The sequence below is a fragment of the Pan troglodytes genome, chromosome 8, assembly GCF_028858775.2.
Source record: "Pan troglodytes isolate AG18354 chromosome 8, NHGRI_mPanTro3-v2.0_pri, whole genome shotgun sequence".
Lineage (NCBI taxonomy): Eukaryota > Metazoa > Chordata > Mammalia > Primates > Hominidae > Pan > Pan troglodytes.
In genome coordinates this window covers 34,545,740-34,560,728 of record NC_072406.2, presented here as the reverse complement: position 1 = coordinate 34,560,728, position 14,989 = coordinate 34,545,740, and the positions used below count along the sequence as shown (strand labels likewise).

The 14,989-nt window shown below is 43.2% G+C and overlaps 1 protein-coding gene and 1 non-coding gene across 29 annotated transcripts in view; one reads left to right on the top strand and one right to left on the bottom strand.

Moving 5' to 3' along the window:
* Positions 1–14,989, bottom strand: part of MLLT10 (MLLT10 histone lysine methyltransferase DOT1L cofactor) — a 222,768-nt gene that overhangs the window by 178,022 nt on the left and 29,757 nt on the right. The window contains exon 1 of one of the 28 annotated variants that reach the window (XM_016962754.4): positions 11,470–11,673. The exons of 26 other annotated variants lie outside the window; for them this stretch is intronic. The gene's annotated coding sequence lies outside the window, so the exon portion shown is untranslated. Of the gene's footprint in view, positions 1–11,469; positions 11,674–14,989 lie in introns of those variants that run through there. One more of the 28 variants, XM_063781472.1, reaches the window with a different exon arrangement.
* Positions 4,733–4,839, top strand: LOC112204635 (U6 spliceosomal RNA). Its single transcript, XR_002938309.1, has one exon. It is a non-coding gene; the product is annotated as a U6 spliceosomal RNA (small nuclear RNA).

The window sequence follows — 14,989 nt, the reverse complement described above, 5'->3', positions numbered from 1 at the left end:
AATCAAAGACAATCCCAATATTTGGAATCAAAACATACTTCTAAAATAACCAGTGGGGGCCAGGAGCAGTGGCTCATGCCTGTTAATTCCAGCACTTTGGGAGGTCGAGGCAGGTGTATCACAAGGTCAGGAGTTCAAGACCAGCCTGACCAAGACGGTGAAACCCCGTCTCTACTAAAAATACAACATTACCCGGGCATGGTAGCAGGCTCCTGTAACCACAGCTACTCAGGAGGCTGAGGCAGAGAACTGCTTGAACCCGGGAGGCAGAGTTTGTAGTGAGCCAAGATCGTGCTGCTGCACTCCAGCCTGGAGACAGAGTGAGAATCTGTCTCAAAATATAAAATGAAATGAAATGAAATAAAATAAAATAACCAAGGGGTTAAAAAAAAAGACAAAAATATCAAGTATTTTTAAGACAGTTAAAGCAGTAATTGAAATAGAAATTTATACAATTACATGACTATATTAGAAAAGAAACAAATCAGTGATTTCACCTTGTTCCTTAAGAAACTAGAAGAGCAAAAGAAAGAAAGATAAGAGCAGAAGTCAATGAAATAGAAAACAGAAAAACAGGGCACACTCAATGAAATCAAAGGTTACACTTACACTTCTAGGAGGATGGAATGGATATACTTTTCCCTATTCCTCCCACTAAGTACAAATTTAAAATGTGAATATTATAAATAAAACAAATTTTCTCTGAAAGGTAGAGAGAAGGCAAATTAGCTCAGGATCACAGGACACAAGGCACAATATAGCAGTAAATTCCCTGGGTATTCTCTTCTTTTTGCCTAATGTATCCTACTCCTGGAATGGAAGAAGTGAGTACATCAGGAACACCGATGGGCACTGACCAAATAAAAGAACCCCCAACAAGGCCGGGTGCGGTGGCTCATGCCTATAATCCCAGCACCTTGGGAGGCCAAGGCGGGTGGATCACCAGAGGTCAGGAGTTGGAGACCACCCTGGCCAACATGACAAAACCCCATCTCTACTAAAAATAAAAATTACCCAGGCGTGTTGGAAGGCGCCTATGATCCCAGCTACTCCGGAGGCTGAGGCACGAGAATTGCTTGAACTCGGGAGGCGGAGGTTGCAGTGAGCAGAGATCGCACCACTGCACTCCAGCCTGGGTGATAGAGAGAGACTCTGTCTCAAAAAAAAAAAAAAAAAAAAAAAGAAGAAGCCCCAACAAAAGCCTTCTCTCTCCAGACCAGATTACCAGTAAAGTGGTATGTTAACCAGAAAGAAAACTTGAAGAGTAACTGCTATAATCCAGCATAACACCATAGAAAACCTAGCCCCACCCATACCAGCAATGATCACATGGGGAACCTAGATATCCACCCTCATGAGACTGTAATGAAAACAATCCAAGATTCCCACCAGGTAGTGTCAGAGAAAATTAAGCAGGGGATTGGAACCTTCATTCCAATTGGCTAGTTAATGAGCATCCACTCCCTACTGTGTCAGTGGAGAAAAGTAGGGAAGACTGGACTTCCACCACCATCTGCCAGTAATAAGGCATCCCTCACTGTCCCTACTGGAGTGGTAGCAGAGAAGACCTAGTAGAGAGTGAGAACTTTCACCTACACACAGTAACAAACAAGGCCACATCCACCACAGAGATCAGGTAGGGAGCCACAACTCCCAATTCTGCAAACAACTAAAAGGAAGTTTGCCTCAAATGTCAACACAGACAAGGTAGATAACCTGAACTTCATCCCCTACCTGGCTTAACAAAGTGGCACCAACACTCTCCCCTTGTTAGATAAGTGTAAGAGAACACTAGTTAAAACAGTTGTTTAAGTAAGTGCATAGTCTCATGACAATACAAAAATGCCCAGGTTTCAATCAAAAGTTATTTGTGATACCAAAAAGATACCAAGGCCGGGCACGGGGCTCGCGCCTGTAATCCCATCACTTTGGGAGGCCGAGGTGGGTGGATCACCTCAAGTCGGAAGTTCGAGAACAGCCTGACCAACATGGACAAACTCCGTCTCTACTAAAAATACAAAATTAGCCAGGTGTGGTGGTGCATGCCTGTAATCCCAGCTACTTGGGAGGCTGAGGCAGGAGAATCGCTTGAACCCGGAAGGCGGAGGTTGAGGTGAGCCGAGATCATGCCATTGCACTTCAGCCTGGGCAACAAGAGCGAAACTTCGTATCAAAAAAGAAGAAAAAAAAATTTCAGTGGAACAAATATCCAAACCATATCAACGAACTAAAAAAAAAGATACAAAACACAATAAAGAAAAATGGTTTGGCACAGTGAATTGGGGTAGAAGAAAAAAATAAGAAAAATGGAATTCCAAAAATGTTCAAGTAACCCAAAAGAAAGCAAGAAAAACAGTCAAAAAACAAAAACTAAAACAAGGCATGGTGGCTCAGGCCTGTAATTCTAGCACTTTGGGAGGCCAAGGTAGGTGCATCACCTAAGGCCGGGAATTCAAGACCAGCCTGGCCAACATAGTGAAACCCCATCTCTACTAAAAATATAAAAATTAGCTGGGCTTACAGTAGATGCCTGTAATCCCATCTACTCAGGAGACTGAGGCACAAGAACTACTTGAACCCGGGAGGCAGAGGTTGCAGTGGGCCAACATTGAGCCACTGCACTCCAGCCTGGGCAAGAGTAAGACTTTGTCTCAAAAAAAAAAAGGGGGGGTCGGGGGGAGTCTGACAACATCTATAACTATGTAAATGACCCAAATACCTAAATACAGAAAATAAAAGACAAAAACTGGCTAGGTGCAGTGGCTCACAACCGTAATCCCAGCACTTTGGGAGGCCGAGGAGAGCAGATCACCTGAGGTTCGATGTTCGAGACCAGCCTGACCAACACAGTGAAAACCCATCTCTACTAAAAATACAAAAGAAAAATTTAGCCAGGCGTGGTGGTGGGCACCTGTAATAGCTACTCTGGAGGCTGAGTCAGGAGAATCGTTTGAACCCACTAGGTGGAGGGTGCAGTGAGCCGAGATCATACCACTGCACTCTACCCAGGGTGACAGAGCGATACTCCATCTCAAAAAAAAAAAAAAAAAAAAAAAAGGCCAAAGATTGACAGACTGGATTTTAAAAACATAACCTAAAGCCAAGCATGGTGGCTCATGCCTGTAATGCCAGCAGTCTGGGAGGCCATGACAGGAGGGTCTCTTGAGCCCAGGAGTTCGAGACCAGGCTGGGCAACATAACAAGACTTGGTCCCTACAAATAATAAAAAAATCAGCCAGGTGTGATGGTGCACACGTGTGGTCCCAGTTACTTGGGAGGCTGAGATGGGGGAACTGTTTGAGCCCAGGAGGTCCAGGCTGCAGTAAACCATGATTGTGCCACTGCAATGCAGCCTGGGTGACAGAGCAAGACCATGTCTCAAAAAAAAAAAAAAAAAAAAAGGCCAGGCACGGTGGCTCACACCTGTAATCCCAGCACTTTGGGAGGCCGAGGAAGGCAAATCACGAGGTCAACAGTTCGAGACCAGCTTGGTCAACACAGTGAAACCCCATCTCTACTAAAAATATAAAAAATTAACCAGGCATGGTGGCAGGCGCCTGTAATCCCAGCTACTCGAGAGGCTGAGGCAGAAGAATCGCTTCAACCCGGAAGGCGGAGGTTGCAGTGAACCAAGATGACACCACTGCACTCCAGCCCAGGCTACAGTGCAAGATTCCATCTCAAACAAACACAAAAAACAAAGAAAACATAACCTAACACTATTTTGTGTACAAGAAATTTACTTCAAATAAGCACGTTGAAAGCAAAAAAAAAATTAAAAAGGTATATGATGCAAACATTAATTAAAGAAAAGCTGGAGTGACTATATTAATATCAGAAACACTATACTTTTGAGCAAAGAAAAAGTACTAGAGACTAAGAAGGAAATTATTTATGGAGAGAGAGGTCAATCCACCAAGAGGACATAACATTCCTAAATGTGTACGCACCAAAAAACAAGACTACAAAATATGTAAAAGAAAAGCTGATGGAACTGAGTGGAGAAATGCATAAATCCACTATAGAGACTTCAATATTTCTCTGTAATAACTGTTAAAACTATACATATATTCATAGCAAGAATATTTAATTCAACGCTATGAACTAACTGGATCCATGAACATTTTACAGAACAACAGAACATTCCACTCACCAAGAGTGGAATACCTTTTTTTTTTTTTTTTTTGAGATGGAGTTTCGCTCTTGTTGCCCAGGCTAGAGTGCAATGGTGCGATCGCGGCTCACTGCAACCTCCACCTCCTGGGTTCAAGCAATTCTCCTACCTCAGCCTCTGGAGTAGCTGGGATTACAGGCACGTGCCACCACGCCCAGCTAATTTTTGTATTTTTAGTAGAGACGGGGTTTTAACATGTTGGTCAGGCTGGTCTCGAACTCCTGACCTCAGGTGATCCACCCATCTTGGCCTCCCAAAGTGCTGGGATTACAGGCGTGAGCCAACACACCCAGCATTTTTTTTTTTTTTTTTTAGACAGAGTCTCACTCTGTCACTCAGGCCGCAGTACAGTGGTGCGATCTCAGCTCACTGCAACCTCCGCTTCAAGGGTTCAAGCAATTCTCCTGCCTCAGCCTCCCAAGTAGTTGGGATTACAGGCATATGCCACCATGTCCAGCTAACTTTTGTATTTTTTTAGTAGAGATGGGGAGACTCTGTCTCAAAAAAAGAAAAAGGAAATAGCCAAAACTGATGAACAGAGGATATATAAAGGTACTAGTGCTTGTCTCAACAGCACATATACCAAAATTGAATCAATACAGAGAAGATTAGCATGCTCCCTGCACAGTAATGACACGCAAATTCTTTAAGTGTTCCATATTAAAAGAAAAAAAAAAAAGGATACCAAATAAGCACCTGAAAAGATGGTCAACATCATTAGCCACTAAGTAAATACGTATTAAAAACACAATGACGCGTGTGTAGTGGCCTGTAATCCCAGCACTTTAAGAGACCAGTCGGGAGCATGGCTTTAGCTCAGAAGTTCAAAACCAGCCTGAGCAACATAGCAAGACCCCATCTCTTCAAAAATACATTTTTAAAAACAGTGGCTGGGTGTAGTGGCATACACCCATAGTCCCAGCTACTCGGAGGGTTAAGGCGGCAATAAGCCATGATCATGACACTGCCCTTCAAACCCTAGGTAACAGAGCAAGACCCTGTCTCAAAAAAAAAAAATAATAATAGGCCGGGCACGGTGGCTCATGCCTGTAATCCCGGCACTTTGGGAGGCCAAGGTGGGTGGATCACGAGGTCAGGAGATCGAGACCATCCTGGCTAAGACGGTGAAACCCCGTCTCTACTAAAAATACAAAAAATTAGCCAGGCGTGGTGGCAGGAGCCCGTAGTCCCAGCTACTCGGGAGGCTGAGGCAGGAGAATGGCGTGAACCCGGGAGGTGGAGCCTGCAGTGAGCCTAGATCGCGCCACCACACTCCAGCCTGGGCGACAAAGCGAGACTCTGTCTCAAAATAATAATAATAATAATAATAATAATAATACACACAGTGAGATATCACTACCCGCCTATCAAAATTACTAAATGAAGACTTATGTTCACATGAAAACCCATGTAATGTTTATAACAGTTTTATTCTTAATAACCTACAAGTGGAAATAACTGAGATTATCTTTCAGCAAATAAGTAATTAAACAAAACGCAGTTTAACTGCAACAAATACTAAGCAACAACCTGGAAGAATCTCCAAGGAATTAAACCTAGTGTAAAAAACTCAATCCCAGAAAGTTACATGTTGTTTTGTTCTGTTTTTAGACAGAGTCTCACTCTGTCGCCCAGGGTGGAGTACAGCGGCACAATCTCAGCTCACTGCAACCTCTGCCTCCTGGGTTCAAGCAATTCTCATGTGTCAGCCTCCCAAGCAGCTGAGATTACAGGTGCCCGCCATCACACCTGGCTAATTTTTGTATTTTTAGTAGAGACAGGTTTCACCATGTTGTCTAGGTTGGTTTCAAACTCCTGACCTCAAGTGACCCACCCGCCTCAGCCTCCCAAAGTGCTGGGATTACAGGCCTGAGCCACGCGCCGGGCCTCCAGAAAATTACAAGTTCTATCATCCCATTTATATAACATCCTTGAGGTAACAAAATTACCAAAATGAAGAATACCTTAGTGGTTATGACTAAGTCTGGCGGCAGAAGGAAAGCAGGTGTGGCTATAAAAGCACAACAGGAAGGGAGAGGATTCTGGGAAGATGGTGCAATAGGAAGCACCAGGAACCTGAAGTTGGGAGTTCAAGACCAGCCTGACCAACATGGAGAAACCCTGTCTCTACTAAAAATACAAAATTAGCCAGGTGTGGTGGCACATGCCTCTAATCCCAGCTACTCAGAAGGCTGAGGCAGGAGAATTCCTTGAACCCAGGAGGCGGAGGCTGTGGTGAGCCAAGATCATGCCATTGCACTCCAGCCTGGGCAACAAGAGTGAAACTGTCTCAAAAAAAAAAAAAAAAAAAAAAAAAAAAACAAAGTATATATAAGTCAGCAATGAAGAAAACGCAAGATTCGTGCACAGAAAAATCACAAAACTTTACTGAAATAAACTGAAGACAATATAAATAAATGGAAAGACATTTCACGTTCTCGGATTGTAATACCTTAATGTTGCTAAGATTTTACTACTCCAAAGCAATCTCCACGCCAGGTGTGGTGGCTCACACCTGTAATCCCAGCACTTTGGGAGGCTGAGGCGGGTGGGTCACTTGAGGTCAGGAGTTTGAAACCAGCCTCGCCAACATGGTAAAACCCTGTCTCTACTAAAAATACAAAAATTAGCCGGGCGTGAAGGCGCGCACCTGTAATCTCAGCTGCTTGGGAGGCTGAGACATGAGAATTGCTTGAACCCAGGAGGCAGAGGTTGCAGTGAGCTGAGATTGTGCCACTGCACTCCAGCCTGGGCAACAAGAGTGAGACGCTGTCTCAAAAATAAATAAATAAATAAAATAAATTAAAAAACAAAAAGAAAAAAAAGCAATCTACACATTCAATAAAATCTCTATCAAAATCCCAAGAATGTTTTTGGCAGAAATAAAAAAAAAATACATTCTAAAACTCATGTAGAATCTCAAGGGACCTCAAATAGCCAAAGCAATCTTGAAAAGGAAGAATAAATTTGAAGACATCACACTTCCTGATTTCAAAACTTACTACAAAGCTACAGTAATCAAAACAGTGTTGCCAAGCACAGTGGCTCACGCCTGTAATCCCAGCACTTTGGAAGGCCGAGGCGGGCGGATCAACCAAGATTGGGAGTTTGAGACCAGTCTGACCAACATGGAGAAACCCCGTCTCTACTAAAAATACAAAAATTAGCTGAGCGTGGTGGCGCATGCCTGTAATCCCAGCTATTCGGGAGGCTGAGGCAGGAGAATTGCTTGAACCCAGGAGGCAGAGGTTGCAGTGAGCCAAGATTGGGCCACTACACTCCAGCCTGGGCAACAAGAGCGAAACTCCACCTCAAAAAAAAAAAACTGTTGTACTGGCATAAAAACAGAGCACTGAAAGAGAATAGAGAGTTCAGAAATAAACTCTCGCTTATATGGTGAAGTGATTTTCAACAAAAGTGCCAGTATCATTCAGTGGGAAAGAGAGTCTTTTCAACAAATAATGCTGGGAAAACTGGATTATCTACATGCAAAAGAATGTAGGTGGACACTTACCTTACACTGCACACAAAAATTGGCTCAAAATGGATCAAACACCTAAACTTAAGAGCTACCACTGGGCCGGGTGCGGTGGCTCACGCCTGTAATCCCAGCACTTCGGGAGGCCGAGGTGGGCGGATCACGAGGTCAGGAGATTGAGACCATCCTGGCTAACATGGTAAAACCCTGTCTCTACTAAAAATACAAAAATTAGCCGGGTGTGGTGACATGTGCCTGTAGTCCCAGCTACTCGGAAGGGTGAGGCAGAAGAATCGCTTGAACCCAGGAGGCAGAACTTGCACCCAGGAGGCAGAACAGAGCCAAGATCGCACCACTGCACTCCAGCCTGGGCAACAGAGCAAGGCTCCGTCTCAAATAAATAAATATATAAATAAATAAAAGAGCAACAACTATAGAAACATTTAGAAGAAAACACAGGGGAAAATCTTCACTGCACTAAATTTGACAATCATTTCTTGGATATGATACCAAAAGCACAAAAAACAAAAACTAAAAAAAGATAAATTGGACTTCATCACAATTAAAATCTCTGTGCATAAAAGGACATGACTATCAACAGAGCAAAAAGACAACACACAGAATGGGATAAAATATTCACAAATCATGTATCTAAGAACGGTCTGGAATCTAAAATTAGATACTGGGTCTAGGATCTAGAAGTAGATAAATACTGACATTTCAACAACAAAAAGTCACACAAAAAGAGCAAAGGACCTGAACAGAAAATTCTCCAAAGAATACACACAAATGGCCAAGAAGCAGATGAAAAGATGCTTGTATCACTAATCACTGGGAAAATGCAAATCAAAACGACAAGATACCACTTTACATCATTAGCATGGCTATCATCAAAAACCAGAAAATAGACCAGATGTCATGGCTCACACTTGTAATCCTAATACTTCGGGGAGGCTGAGGCAGGAGAATTGCTTGAGTCCAGAAGTTCAAAACCAGCCTGGACAACATAGTGAAGCTACCTCTCTACAAAAATCAATAAAATTAGGTAGTGGTGGTGGTGGTACGTGCCTGTGATCCCAGCTACACAGGAATCTAGGTGAGACAACTGCCTGATCCCAGGAGGTTGACGCTCCAGTGAGCCATGTTTAAGCCACTGCACTTCAATGCCGAATGACAGAACTAGACCCTGTCTCAAAAACAGTAAGAACAGAAAATAAGAAGAGTTGAAGAAAACTGAAAAAGACTTGAGTGGAAAAAGACTGAACCTTCATGCATTGTTGGTAGGAATACAAAATGCTGAAGTCTCTGTGAAAAACATTTTGGCAGTTCCTCAAAAGGCCAAACAGGCCAGGCGTGGTGGCTCAAATCCCAGCACTTTGGGAGGCCCAGCCCGGGCAGATCACCTGAGGTAGAGAGTTCGAGACCAGCCTGACCAACATGGAGAAACCCTGTCTCTACTAAAAATACAAAATTAGCCGGGTGTGGTGGCGCACGCCTGTAATCCCAGCTACTCAGGAGACTGAGGCAGGAGAATCACTTGAACCCGGAAGGCGGAGGATGCAGTGAGCCAAGATCACACCATTGCACTCCAGCGTGGGCAACAAGAGTGAAACTCCGTCTCAGGTTAAAAAAAAAAAAAAAAAGCCAAACGGAATTACCATGTGATCCAGCAACTTCATTCCTAATGTACACCCCCTCACCCAAAAAAAAAAAGATTCAAACAGATGCTAGAATACCAGTGTTCAGCTCAGCATTATTCACAATAGCAAAAAGGTAGAAACAACCCAAGTTTCCATCAACAGATGAATGGATAAACAAAATACGGTATATACATAACAATGGATTATGTAGTATTCAGCTATAAACAAGATTCAAATTCTGGTACATGCTACAACATAGACGAACCTTGAAAACATTCAAAGTGAAATAAGCTACGTACAAAAGAACAAATATAAGATTCCACTTACATGAGTAGCTAAACTAGGCAACTTGAAAGAAAACAGAAGTTACCAGGGGCTATAGAGAGGGCGAAATGAGAGTTATGCTTACAAGGTACAGAATTTCTCTTTGGGATTAGTTCTGGAAATATATACTGCTGACAGTTATAAACACTGTGAATGTACTTAATGCCACTAAACTGTATACATAAAAATGGTTAAAATGGTATATTTTGTATTATGTGTATTTTACCACAATGAATATGGAAAATCTGAATAATCAGATTACCATGTTCATGGATTCAAAAATTCAAAACTATATATAAAGATGTCCATTCTTGCCAAGCGCAGTGGCTCATGCCTGTAATCCCAGCACTTTGCCAGGCCAAGGCGGATCACAAGGTCAGGAGTTCGAGACCAGCCTGGCCAACATAGTGAAACCCCTTCTCTACTAAAAATACAAAAATTAGTCAGGCGTGGTGGCGGATGCCTGTAGTCCCAGCTTCCTGGGAGGCTGAGGCAGGAGAATCACTTGAACCCAGGAGTCGGAGGCTGCAGTGAGCCAAGATTGTACCACTGCACTCCAGCCTGGGCGACACAGCAAGATTCTGTCTCAAAAAGAAAGAAGTCCATTCTCCCCAAACTGATATACACAATCAATGCAAACTCAAAACACTAGCAACATTTTCGTGGAACATTATGGTTCACAATGTTTATCAAATGCAAAGAGCTAAGAAGTGGCAAGATACTTAAAACAACAACAAAAAAGGAACACAATATAGAAGGAGTAATTCTTTCTGGTATCTTGTATCCAGAGTTATTATTAATATGAAGCTATAGTAATTTTAAAACTGTGGTTCTCGCACAAAGGCACATAAAAAGAACACAAAGTCCAGAAACAAATGCATACAAATATTAACAGCTGATTTATGACATAGTGCCACTGTGGAACTGAGAGGAATAGTGTCAAAACAAATAGATGTCTCTACTTAAAATTTAAAAAAATAAAAATTTTTTGAAAAGAGGTTGGGCACAATGACTCATGCCTGTAATCCCAGCACCTTGGGAGGCCAAGGAGGGAGGACTGCGTGAGGCCAGGAGTTCAAGACCAGCCTGGGCAACACAGCAAAACCCCACCTCTATTCTTTAATTAAAAATTAAAAAAAAAAAAAAAAAAAAGAAGATAAGAAACTTGCTCAGTCATATATTTAGTTCATCTGACTCCAAAGCCCATGATCATATTTTTATTTTTTATTTTTTCTTAGAGATAGGGTCTCCTCTGTCACCCAGGCTGGAGTAGAGTGGCAGGATCATAGCTCACTGCACCCTTGAAGAGTGAATGAATAGGAGTTTTATGTTATTTTAGGATATTTAATATACTTAAACCTAAAATTTTTAGAAAAGGATTTGAGGCAGTCTACAATAAAGGACAAGTATTATAACAATTAAAAAAAGAAAAATAAGGCCAAGCGCAGTGGCTCACGCCTGTAGTCCCAGCACTTTGGGAGGTCGAGGTGGGTGGATCACCAGAGGTCACTAGTTCGAGACGAGCCTGGCCAACATGGCAAAACCCCATCTCTACTAAAAATACAAAAAATTAGCTGGACGTGGTGGCAGGCACCTGTAATCCCAGCTACTTGGGAGGCTGAGGCCGGAGAATTGCTTGAACCCGGGAGGCAGGGGTTGCAGTGAGCCCAGATCGCACCACTGTACTCCAGCCTGGGCAAAAGAGCGAGACTCTGTCTCCAAAAAAAAAAAAGAAAAAAAAGAAAAATAATAAAAGCCAGTATGATAGACATCTATTGTTTTTCTGCTTCATAAGCATCCCCCTTGTTTTGCAAACAGCACCCACCCCCCTGCATTATGGAAACTGCTCTTACCCCTGACTCCAACTATGTAGTTCTAGTGAGGGTTGCCATTCACAGTACCCTCCCCACTCCAGCCACAGAGATGATGGGCACATGATCCAAGACAGGCCAATCAGAGTCCTTTCCAGGATTCTTCTAGAGAGCCCCTTCTTCTGGTAAAAGGGGCTGGAAACAAGAGCTGCCAGCAGTCATGGTTCCAGCCTCATGAAGTAGAGTCTGTAGTATGAGAGAATGAAATCAACACGCAGAGAAACAGAGATAAGAGGTGAAGTCCTAAACCCCACGGAAGGAGAAAGAGGGAACAAATATACTAATAATGATATTAATATAGCTGATGTAACTAAAGACCAGATTTGGTTCTAGGCTGCCTGGTAACCAGGACAAAAAGACAAACAGAATGTATTTCACAGATCTATCAAAAAGGAGGAAATATACCAGATACGCAAGGGAGATAATTTTCCTGATGCTTTATTATTAAAAGAACTTCTTGTTCGTGGATCTTTTATGTTAAGAGTCACTGAAGAACAAAATGGACAGTGTCCATGATGAAAGTGTTATATCAAATACAGATTTCATAAACTATTACTTATAATAACTGAGTTATAACTCAATCATTAAGCACAAGGGGAAAAATAACAACACAGTAGGCATTTGAAGAAGTGAATCAACTAGTTTTATTTTTTCAGGAAGTTTAACAGCGAAGAGGAAAAGACAAAAGGGCAAAAATGTAAATGGAAAGCAGAATTCATGAGATGATTCAAAAATGTTTGTGAGTTGAGTGGGAAAATATCAAGTAAACAGGATAGACTGAAGACTAGTACTTGGTAAAACAAAACCCTGTAAGAAATATAAAAGACCACATCAGAAACACAAGTAGTTAATTCCACTTAAACACTACCACCTCTCCTTCTTGAAACACCAAATGACAACTGAGATAAACGGCATAAAGCCATAAATATAAAAAAGAATATCCCTGGAAACTAGAAAGGACATATGACAAGTGGTAAATGACTTAGGACCAAAGAAAGCTGCTGTAGTAAGAAGCCCAAAAGCAATGCATCAGAGCACCAGAAACTGGAGGAACGTTAGACACCAGGCATCGGGGGTGGGGAGATGCACATGCGCAGTGATGTTCTATGTATCCAGGAGTGACGTTTTCAGATGAGGCTAACCAACAGGAATTGCATACCATCTGAAAAGCAATCAAAACAATCCCTTATTCACTACATACTAACGCGTAACTGGCTCTCACCTGCCCTAGAAAACTGCAAAGCTTAATTTCCTAGAGAGGGTAAATGGAAGAAATCTAGACTCAGGGACACCAGGAGCAGCTGAAGAAAAACAAGAATCATAAAAGTGTAATTCTAAATCCTCAAATTCCAACATCCATCTGGCTGAAGGAATATTGGTAACCAGGTTTGTCAACCCCAAACAGGTGATCATGATCAGATGTATTTCTCTCTTACTAAGCTAAGAACCCCGCTAGATCACTTATGATGAAGTCTATCACTCAACAATGTCTGCTCACACAGAACTTCCAATCCACTCATTAAGAATTTGTCTTAAATTTGAGGCTGGGCACGGTGGCTCACACCTGTAATCCCAGCACTTTGGGAGGCCGAGGAGGGCGGACCACCCTGAGACCAGCCTGGCCAACATGGCGAAACCCCGTCTCTACTAAAAATACAAAAATTAGCCAGGTGTGGTGGCGCATGCCTGTAGTCCCAGCTACTCAGGAGGCGGAGGCAGGAGAATTGCCTGAACCCGGGAGGCGAAGGTTGCAGTGAGCCGAGATCGCACCACTGCACTCCGGCCTAGGCAACAGAGCGAGACTCCGTGTCCAAAAAAAAAAAGGGCCGGGCACAGTGGCTCACACCTGACCTGTAATCCCAGCACTTTTGGAGACGGAGGCAGGTGGATCACCTGAGGTCGGGAGTTCAAGACCAGCCTGACCAACATGAAGAAACCCCGTTTCTACTAAAAATACAAAATTAGCTGGGCATCGTGGTGCATGCCTATAAACCCAGCTACTCAGGAGGCTGAGGCAGAAGAACCACTTGAACCCGGGAGGCAGAGGTTGTGGCGACCCAAGATCACACCAGCCTGGGCAACAAGAGTGAAACTCCCTCTCAAAAAAAAAAAAAAAAAAAAAATTGTCTTACATTTGAATCAAGGCTGAGAATCACCAGATTTTTACATAAAGTCACTAACACGAAAGACAGGCCAAAACAGTACAAAAGAAGAGTTCAAGGAGCAGAAGAAAATTTCGTAACTGAAACAAAACAAAAACCTCCAATTAAAGTATCAGCCAGGCATTGTGACTCACGCCTGTAATCCCAGCACTTTGGGAGGTGGAGGAGGGTGGATCACCTGAGGTCAGGAGTCTGAGACCAGCATGGCCAACATGGCAAAACCCAGTCTCTACTAAAAATACAAAAATTAGCCAGGCGTGGTGGCAGGCGCCTGTAATCCCAGCTACTGAGGAGGCTGAGAAGGGAGAATTGCTTGAATCCAGGAGGTGGGGACTGCAGTGAGCCAAGATCACACCACTGCACTGCAGCCTGGGTGACAGGCAAGACTCTGTCGCAAAAAAATAAAATTAAATTAAATTTAAATTAAAATAAATTGTATCCAAGAAACTTGAACAGGAGATTACAAAAATAAGGAGCAGCTGAGAGCATAAAGAGTCCTTAGAAATTAAAAAGCATGGCCGGGCACAGTGGCTCACGCCTGTAATCCCAGCACTTTGGGAGGCCAAGGCGGGTGGATCACCTGAGGTCAGGAGTTCGAGACCAGCCTGACCAACATGGTGAAACCCGGTCTCTACTAAAAATACAAAATTAGCTGGGCATGGTGGCGTGCGCCTGTCATCCCAGGTACTCGGGAGGCTGAGGCCTGAGAAACGCTTGAACCCGGGTGGTAGGGGTTGCAGTGAGCCAAGATCGCACCAACGCACTCCAGCCTGGGAAACACAGCAAAACTCTGTCTAAAAAAAAAAAAGAAGAAAGAAAGAAAGAAAAACAAAGAAAGGAAGAAATCAGTATAACCATCTTGAAAAATTAAAGTGAAGGGGCCGGGCCCGGTGGCTCAGAGCCTGTAGTCCCAGCACTTTGGGAGGCCGAGGCGGGCAGATCACGAGGTCAGGAGATCGAGACCATCTTGGCCAACATGGTGAAACCTCATCTCTACCAAAATACAAAAAAAAAAAAAATTAGCCGGGCGTGGTGGTGCGTGTCTGTAATCCCAGCTACCTGGTAGGCTGAGGCAGGGGAATCACTTGAACCCGGAAGGCGGAGGTTGCAGTGAGCTGAGATCACATCACTGCACTCTAGCCTGGGGTCAGAGCAAGACTCCATCTCAAAAAAAAAAAAAAAAAATTTAAGTGAAGGAGGGCCAGGAGTAGTGGCACGCCCATAATCCCAACTCTATGGAAGGCTGAGAGAATCACTTTCAAGGTCAGCCTGGGCTACAATATCAAGATGCTGTCTCAAACAAACAAAAAAATTTTTAAGTGAAGAGTTGGAAGAGAAAG